Source organism: Pan troglodytes, chromosome 15 (assembly GCF_028858775.2).
Source record: "Pan troglodytes isolate AG18354 chromosome 15, NHGRI_mPanTro3-v2.0_pri, whole genome shotgun sequence".
In the NCBI taxonomy this organism is placed as follows: Eukaryota; Metazoa; Chordata; class Mammalia; order Primates; family Hominidae; genus Pan; species Pan troglodytes.
Window position 1 is genome coordinate 103,129,700 of NC_072413.2, and position 9,111 is coordinate 103,138,810.

At 56.6% G+C, this 9,111-nt stretch overlaps 2 long non-coding RNA genes across 9 annotated transcripts; one reads left to right on the top strand and one right to left on the bottom strand.

The window, feature by feature from the left end:
- The first annotated feature begins 911 nt into the window (after window positions 1–911).
- On the top strand, window positions 912–7,999 carry LOC104002192 (uncharacterized). Of its 8 annotated transcripts, XR_008539168.2 has the most exons (7): window positions 912–1,227; window positions 2,785–2,900; window positions 2,998–3,226; window positions 6,341–6,441; window positions 6,588–6,756; window positions 6,910–7,007; window positions 7,135–7,999. It is a non-coding gene; the product is annotated as an uncharacterized LOC104002192 (long non-coding RNA). The 8 variants fall into 8 exon arrangements; XR_674300.5 differs by having other exon boundaries at window positions 6,588–7,396; window positions 7,607–7,999; XR_010151045.1 differs by having other exon boundaries at window positions 6,588–7,007.
- LOC104002191 (uncharacterized) lies at window positions 3,216–6,341 on the bottom strand. The gene is made up of 3 exons (XR_001709385.3): window positions 5,467–6,341; window positions 4,750–4,846; window positions 3,216–3,448 (listed from the first exon to the last, which is right to left on the bottom strand). It is a non-coding gene; the product is annotated as an uncharacterized LOC104002191 (long non-coding RNA).
- Window positions 8,000–9,111: the final 1,112 nt, after the last annotated feature.

Sequence of the window (9,111 nt, forward strand, 5' to 3'; positions counted from 1 at the left end):
AGGAAACAGGACCACCCTCTGAGCCTGGGGGAGGGGAGAGCAATCTCAAAATCCCACGTGGGAGGGGCCCAGGGCCAGGAGTCCAGATAAAGGAGGGGCCCAAGGAAGGGTCTCGCCCGGGCTCCTGAGAGGCAGGAGGATGGCTCCACTCTGCCAGCCGTCCTGATCTGCTAAGTGGAAATTACAGTCATTAGCGTCCCCTCCCAGAGGCCCGTGGTGCCCTGTGGGCCTGGAACTTGCCCCACCCCCTCTGCCACATATGGCCCAGGGAGAAGGCGCTAAAGGTGAGCGCCGGCTGCAGGGCGGAGGACTCTGGCCTCTGCGGGGCCGAGCCACGGAGCCACCTGGCTTGCGGGGATCCCTGGGACCCAGCCTTGTTCTACTGCCCACTTGACGCGGCGGGCACCCTCCTTCCTGGTGGGTCCTTACTCCCAACCCTGGCCTGGCCATGGGATTGCCAGGGTCTGGTGGCGGGGGGTCCCTTTCCAATGGGGCGCCTTCCTATGCAGACAGAGGAGAGGGGAGTGGTCAGGCTGGGTCCTCAAGGTGCCCAGACAGGGGTATGAGGAGGCAAATGCTCACCGGAGCAGCCAGGAACGCTCCCTGGAGGAGGGGGCCCGGAAGCTCCCTGGCTGCAAGAGTGGATTCCTAGGCAAAACCTCCGCGGGTGGAGAAAGAGAGTATGGCGGGGGCCACGGGGGTCCGGGTCCCGACACGCGGCTGCGCACTCGCTCCCCTGCACCGCGGGCGGGGCTGGGGCCGGAAACGCGCGCGGCGGCTTCGGATTCCTGCGCGGTGGGACAAGCCCGCGCCTGCGCGCCGCCCGGACAGGGCACGTCGCCCGCGAGGGGGGTGGCGGGCCCAGGAGGAGGGGACCCCGACACCCCCTCACCGCCTGCCGGGGCGGGCCGCCACGCTGGACGGGGGCAGCGCGGGGCGGGGTCGGGGGGCGGCAGAAGGCGCCTTTGTGCGTCGCGTCCCCGAGCGTGTCGCGGCGGGCCCGGCACCGGCCCCGCTCCAGCGCCCGCCCCCGGCCCGCGCCCCGGGCCCCGCGCGCATACCTGGCGAGGCCACGAGGGGATTCTGCGGGCCGAGCCCCGCCTGGGCTGCGCCGCCGCAGGCGGGAGAGGCTGAGGATTCTTTTGGGAAGCCCCTCCGCCGGCTGTAACCCCAGGGCCTTGCCACCCTCCTGATCACCGCAAGCACGGACCCCCCAGCACGCTGCGGGTGGGACTGGCAGGGCCCCTGTGGGGTGGCTTGGCTGGCCTGGAGTTGGGGACGAAGTCCCCGGGCTTGGTCCCCCGAGGGCTTGGTTGGGCGTCCCGGGGTAGGTGGCTGCCGCGGCGATGTGGGCGGCTTGCGTGTGGCCGATCGGGGTCGCTGCTGAGCCCTGGAGAGCGGAGGGTCCAGGCTAGGCTGGGGGAGCGAGAGGCGAGGGCGGGGCCGCGGAGGTGTGGGCGGCTTTCGTGGTCCCAGAGGCCCCTGGTTCCCGGCAGGGCGGGGAAGGCTGGGGCGGGGCCAGAGCCGGAGCCGCGAAGCCGCGATGGAGAGGGCCTGGAGGGTGCGCCAGGAGCCGGCGTCAGGGCCTGCCTCCATCTCCTCCAACCCCCACCCCATTTATTCCTGTAACAAATCCCTACCGGGAGCTGGCACAGCAGCTGTGCGCTGGGGACACACGAGATGCTCACCCTCCCTGCCCTCCAGGAGCTTGGACTCAGCTGAGGTCTGCAGGGGCCAGCAGGAGCAGGGCCGAGGGCCCTGGTGGGAAGGTCGTGGCCCACTAGGGAAGGCTGGGCCCGGGGGGTCAGGTGGAGGGCAGGCTGAGCTGCGAGCTGTGTCTTCAGCCTGGAGCAAGGCCACCACTCCCAGCGCCTGGCCGCCTCGCTCCCGAAAGCTCAGCTCAGCCTACATGTGCCGACCCCTCTGTCCCCCAGGCCCAGGTTGGGCACTGGTCAGGACGGTGCTCCCAGAGGGACCCAGTAACAGGAGGAGCTAGGGTGAGAGCATGAGGGTGGGGGGAGCGGCAGAGAGGAGGGAGAGGCAGGAGGTGCTCAGGGCAGGAGTGTCTCGAGTGGGTCTGGACAGGAACAGAAAGGGCATTCCAGGCAGAGGGGCCCAAAGAAGCAAAGGTGCACCAAGGAGAAATGCCCGCTGTGCTCCACCACAGTGGAGGTGCAAACCTCAGCATGGAAGATGAGGCTGGAGGGAGGGGCCTGGGCTGGAACATGGCCAGGATGGCAGTGGGGAGCCATTGGAGATATTTGAGCAGGGGAGTGACAGGGTCAGATTCGAGTTTTGGAAAGATAATATCTTGAGCCATTAAACAGATTTCTAGGATTTCAGGTTTATTTATTTATTTATTTAGAGACTCACTTCACTCTGTTACCCAGGCTGTAGTGCAGTGGTGCGATCTCTGCTCACTGCAGTCACTCAAGGCCGAGTGATTCTCATGCCTCAGCCTCCTGAGTAGCTGGGACTACAGGCGTGCACCACCATGCCCAGCTAATTTTTGTATTTTTAGTAGAGGCGGGGTTTCGCCATGTTGGCCAGACTGGTCTCGAATTCCTGGCTGGGATTACAGGCGTGAGCCACCACGCCCTGCTGGATTTTGGATTCTTGATACGTATCATCAACCACTCTCCAGAGTTTGGCCAGCTTCACGCTCCGTCAGTGGTCTCACCATAGACCTTCTAATCTTGATTGTGTTGGCTGGTGTCTATTTTCTAATGGTGTTTGGTTTTGGAACCTGCATTTCTTTGAAAAACAGCATGTGCATTTTCCCAGATGCCTGGTATCCAACTGCACTTCTCCATGTGTGCATTGTCCCCTGAGCTGGCAAGAAGATCCTACTAGTTGGTCTGCATGCCATGCCAGCTCGGCCTTGCACCCTGGGGGCCCAGGTAACTAGCTCTCACCAACAGAAAGAGATGTGATGGACATCACCTGAGGCCAGACCCTAAGACCTCTGTGTGCCCCCTCCGTGTCTCCTGTCTGCAGCTGTTGTCCACACCAAGGGTGGCCTACAGAGGGAAGTGAGGACCTTGGGACTTCCTCCAGGACAGCCCTCGCTGTCCAAATCTCCACCTGCTGCAGAGCTGCCTCCAGTCAAGCCCTTGTTTCCGGCTTTCTGTGCCCTAAATAAACTTCCGCTAGGATTGAGCCGTCAGCATTCTGTGGTGGGCGTCGCTGCTGCAAGGTTGCCCTCGTGCACACAAGCTCCTCACAGGTAAAGGTGATCTGCCTGTGGACATACTTGTTACAGAAGTTTCCCACCTGCTGTGTGCATCTTGCCTGCGTGCAGTCACCATTCTTTATGCAGTTGGTGCCTCCATCTGCTCCTGTGTGGTTTCTTCTTTTGGTTCCTTTATTATCTCTCTTTTGGTGCTGTTTCCCAGGGACTTAACTGCCGGAAGTTTGATAAATCCTCAACTCTCAAATTCACCCTTTTCTATAGATTTAAACAGACATTGAATGTTTCACTTAGCATTGGGGCAGAAGGAAGGTGCAGGCTCGGCCCTTGGCCCTTCTCAAGGGTGTGAGATCAATTTGGCCGAGAAGGGCGCCCTGAATGTCAGGCTGCTTGTCAGGAAGCGCTGCCAGGCCCAGTGAGATGCAGAGATTCGGTTGCGAACACCCGGCCTGAGCCGCGGAGCAGCACTCCAGGGTGAGCGAGGGCTGTCCCGGAGGAGGACAAATTACACCTTTTCCCCAATTCCCTCACAACAGGACCATGCCTAGTCCTTGAGGAATCGGGGGAGGGATGTAATTTGTCCTCCTCCAGGACAGCCCTCGCTCACCCTGGAGTGCTGCTCCACGGCTCAGGCCGGGTGTTCGCAACCGAATCTCCGCATCTCACTGGGCCTGGCAGCGCTTCCTGACAAGCAGCCTGACATTCAGGGCGCCCTTCTCGGCCAAATTGATCTCACACCCTTGAGAAGCTCCAGAATGAGTCTGAGAAGCCTCACCGGGGCTGATACATCCCTCCAAGGTGGGGGTCGGGAGACTCCCTGGCCAGGGGAGGCCTCCCCTGGGCCAGCTCCAGGCTTTGCCAGGCCCCCTTGGAGCCTGCACCAGCCGTGCCCACCAGGCACAGGCCAGCACGCACGGAGGCTGGCAGGTCTGTGAGCCCAGGATTAGGGGCCCACAGAGGCAGACCCAGGGGTCCTGGAGGTCACAGACAAGGCCGTCAGCTTCTCTCAGCCCGTGCAGCCTGGCCCTGGCCCACCAGGCCAACCCTGTGTGGGTGCGTACACCACCCGCATCCTGGGGGCCACACCCCACCTGGCTCCCGTCCCATGGCTGCCCCAGGGAGGTCTTCCTCTCTTCTCTGCCCACAATTCACCCTCTCCCTGAGCCCTCTTCTCTCACCTGGGATCTGATCTTTCCTCCTGGACACTCATGATGCCCACAGCTTGGTCACCAGCTCTGTGCTAGAGATCCTGACAATCCCTAAGCCCCTTCCCCAGCCTTGGTCTCCCCATCCCGGGAGCAGGGCGGTGATGCCGCCCTGTACATGCCTCTGTCCCCAGCCCCGGCTCTTCTCCAAAGTGCGATGCGGGTCTCCAGTGGCCTGGGACCTCCATCTCTCAGAGGCACCCCTCCCCTGGCAGTTCAGGCTCAGGAGCCACCTCTTTCCCTCCCTCTCTGATCAATTCAACCTCCTAAACATCTGTCCACTCTGAGCCCTACCGGCCCCTACTCCAGTGCTGACTCCTCCTCACCTGTCCCACTCCTGGCTCCCCAACTCACCTTGTCTCCATCCTGGCTGCCAAGAGAGCATCTCAAACACACATCTGACATGCCCCCTCCTCTGCTCTGAAGCACACACACCATCGCTCCCCAGTACCTGCAAGATCAAACCCAAGCTGCTGTTGTGGCCACAACCTCAATAGAGCCCACACCCCGCCAGGCTATGTCTGACTATTTACAGGTCCTCCCGCCCAGGTTCTGTCCCCCACACTGAAACTCAGGTGTTACTGCTTCTGCAAACCCTGTCCTGCCTCTGCCCCCCTTCTGAGTCCCACCCAGCTCTACACCCTCCTTTGTGCCCCTGACCTGGCCTGTGTCTGCATCAGTTGAGAAGCCCTTGCCTCTCTGGCCTTCCCCGGCTGGGTTTCAGGGCCCTGCCATTTCAGCCCCAAGCCGGAGTCAAATACTGTGTTTCCCCAAACCACAGCAAGGAGAGCCCTCACCAAGAGCCTGCAGAATGAGATGCTCAGCCCCTGTCTGGGATGCAGCCTCCCAGAGAGGTGGAGTGACTGGCTTGGTGTCACACAGCACATCCAAGTCCCAGGTAGCTAAACAGAAGGCAGGAGCCCTAGGCCTGTGCCCTTCAAGTCGTCCTGGAAGCTCAAGCTGCCCTCTGGGCTCAGGGAGCCGACTCCATTCCCTGCAGGTCCAGCCCCTGTCCCCCTGCCTCCCAACCCTCTACAACACACACACACATACACACACACACATACACACCTGAAGCAGCTTGGTTGAGCCAGGCATTAGACGGGCAGGCTCCAGCACGCCCTGGCATCCTGGCCCAGTGGCTGGGAAGATCCCTGACAGGCCTGGTCAGCACCCGGCATCTCAGGAGCTCAGGCCCTGGAGGTCTGAACAGAGAGCACCAGCACGGCCCACTGACCTGTGACTGAGCTGTAGGGCCGAGGGGCCAGGGCGTCCTGTCCCTGAACCACGTAGCCCAGCAGGGGAGGGGCTGCCACGGGAAGGCCAGGTCCCAGCATTGCTTATGGGGAGGGCAGAGGGGGCCAGGGCAGCTCAATGCAGCACTGGGCCAGCTGGGGTGCAAGGCAGGCCTAGAGGGGCCATGACACCTGCCACGGCCCAGAGCCTCCCCTAGGCCTCCAAAGCTGCAGGAATGTGGGCACTGGAACCTGGCAAGCACGGCCAGGGCAATGGTGGGCACCTCTCGCCAGGCCCCTCCACACAGGGCTGAATGGCACTCTCTAGCCCAGTCTTCTGTCATGGCCTGGAAAGAGATTTCAGGTTGCTTAGTTTTTCGTTTTTGTTTTTGCTTTTTTTCCCCCATAAAAGATAGGTGGATTTCAAGATTAATTCTTGAATATTTTATAATTTTTGTTCTTTTGGAAAATGAGCTCTTCCCTGTTATTTATTTTTTTTTTTTTACTGGCTTTAAAGAACGCTATTGACTTCTTTGTATTGGGCCCCCTTGTTGACCTCTGATTAGTGCTAATAGTTAACTGTTGGTTATTTGGGAAATTCAACATTAAGCAACCATGTTACCATGAAAGACACGGTAATATAACTTTGCCTTCCTTGATATTGCTCCTCAAAGGCTGATTTCTTTTTCCTGTCTTGTTGCATTGGCCAGGACTTCCAGGATGATATGGAAGAGTAACTGAGAGCAGCCGCCCGGTGCTTCCCAACCTTAGAGGGAGGTCACGGGCAGTCTCCCTGCGATGCCGGCCACAGGTGTGAGGAAGACAGTCCTTATAGGAAAATGCCCTCTCGTTCTTATTCTCTACTTTAAAAAATCTTTAAATCATGAGTATATTAAATGTTATCAAATGCCATATTCTACATCAATATAATGATTACAATTTTTTTTTTTGAGACAGGGTCTCACTGTGTCGCCCAGGCTGGAAGGCAGTGGTGTGATCTGGACTCACTGCAGCCTCGACCTGTTGGGCTCAAGTGATCCTCCCACATCAGCCTCCAAGTAGCCAAGACCACAGGCAGGCGTCACCATGCCCAGCCCCCATGACTTTACTTTTCTTCTTGAACCTGGTGAATTTCTGTGTTAACATTTCTGATTTGAACCCTTCTGATATTCCTGAGATAAACTTTATGTGACCTTGGTATTCTGTTGGATTTTGGTTAGCTGATACTTCAAGATTTTTATAAAACTGGGTTGCAATTTATTTGTGTTCCCGTTTCTAGCTGTCTATGAGCTTCATCAAATGGGCAGGACCACCTTCCCTTAACTTCTCCTTTTCTGGAACAACGGACATATCCTGTGGATTATCTGTTCCCCACAGGTTTGGGATATGGGTGCTGTGAATGCCACTGTGCTGGGGGCTTTGGGAAGTGTGTGTTTGCGTGCGTGTGCGGTGGGATACAGGTGTGGTTACTACTTTGATTTCTTTCTTTCTTTTTTTTTTTTAGATGGAGTCTCACTCTGTTGCCCAGGCTGAAGTGCAATGGTGCAATCATGACTCACTGCAACCTCCACCTCCTGGGTTCAAGCGACTCTCCTGCCTCAGCCTCCAGAGTTGCTGGGATTACAGGCACCCACAACCATACCCTAAATTTTGTATTTTTAGTAAAGATGGGGTTTCACCATTTGGCCAGGCTTGTCTTGAACTCCCAATTACCAATTTCTTATGTGTCCTTTTGAAGACTTTCTAAGTACAACCAACCTAGTAAAGTGAGTCACCCGCCACTGTTTTGTTTGTTTTTGTTTGTTTGTTTTTTAGAATGGGGTTTCACCTTGTTGCCCAGGCTAGTCTTGAACTCTTGGGCTCCAGCAATCTACCCTCCTCAGCTTCCCAAAGTGCTGGGATTATAGGCATGAGCCACCATGCCTGGCCCCACCACTCATTCTTAACCTCTTCTTCTTTGCCTTTCTCTGTTGCAGAGTCCTGGAAGTTAAATGCTCTATTTCCCAGCCTCCCTTGCAGCTAGGAGCAGTCATGTGACTCCATTCTGGCCAATGAGATACAAGAAACACTTGCTGACAGGTGCAATCAGAAAGCGTTTCCTTTTCCAGTAACATGTAGGACCAGTCACCTTTTTGCATTTCCCCTTTCTTCTTGATTCGAACATTGCATTGCCGTCATGTTTGGAGATGAGTCAGCCATCTTGCAAATAGGAGGCAGCAAGACTGAGGGAAATGCCATCCTGCTTCAGAGGGCAGAATGGAAAGAGAAGCCTAAGATGGCAATGGTACGGTTGGGCAGCTGAGTCAGGACTGGGGCCACTGCCTCTGGGTTTCAAGGGAGAAAAATAAACCCCTGTTTGTTGGCCTCATGCTAGGTTGGATTTTCTTTTACTTAAAGCCAAGACATTTCTAACATACAAAACCAGACACATGTGCATGCCACACGTACATCACAAGTGATCACATACTGTCCGACTAGCACCTTGATTTTTCCACTGAACCATCAGTCTTGCAGATCATCCTTTATCAGTGCCTGGCAAGTTGTCTTGTCCTTGTTTTCTTGGGTTTTTGTTTTTGTTTTTGTTTAAGACAAGGTCTCATCTGTTGCCCAGGCTGGAGTGCACTGGCACAATCATAGCTCACTACAGCCTGGACCTTCTGGGCTCAGCAACCCCCCGTCCTCAGCCTCCCGAGTAGCTGGTACTAAAGGCATGTGCCACCATGCCCGGCTAATTTTCACATGTTCTTTTAGAGACTGGGTCTTGCTTTGTTGCCCAGGCTGGTCTTGAACTCCTGGACTCAAGCAGTCCCCCTGCCTAGGCCTCCCAAACTGCTGACACTACAGGCATGAGCCACTCCACCCAGCCTCGTTTTTGTTAATGGCAGTATACCACCACTCTGGATGTGTAATATGATTTATTTAACCAGCCTCATCGACCTTTTGAGTTGCTTCCAAACTCTTTGCTATTGAGGTAGGAAACAGAACTCAACTCTGGAGGTAGGGCTCAGACACTGGACCAAATTGAGGACTAGCTAAAGCAGGTCCAGGGCAGAGGCACCTCCCTATAAGACACACCCACCGGTGTGCCATGTCAGTTTACCACTACCATGGCAACATCTAGAAGTTATGGCATCTTTCCAGGGCAATGACCTGGCAACCCAGAAGTTACCACCCTCATCCTAGAAATGTCTGCATAAACTACCCCTTAATTTGCATGTAATTAAAAGTGGGTATAAATCTGAGTGCAGAGCTGCCTCTGAGCACTGCTCTGGGCATACTGCCTATGGGTGGCCCTGCTCCACAAGGGACAGTTCCTGTGTTGCTGCCATGCATGGCTGCTCTGCTATGCACAGCAGCTTGCCTCTGAATTCTTCCCTGGGTGAAGCCAGGAACCCTCCTGGGCTAAACCCTGATTTGGGGGCGTGCCTGCCCTGCACCACCGTTATGGACAATGCTTCAATGAATAACCTTGCACATACCT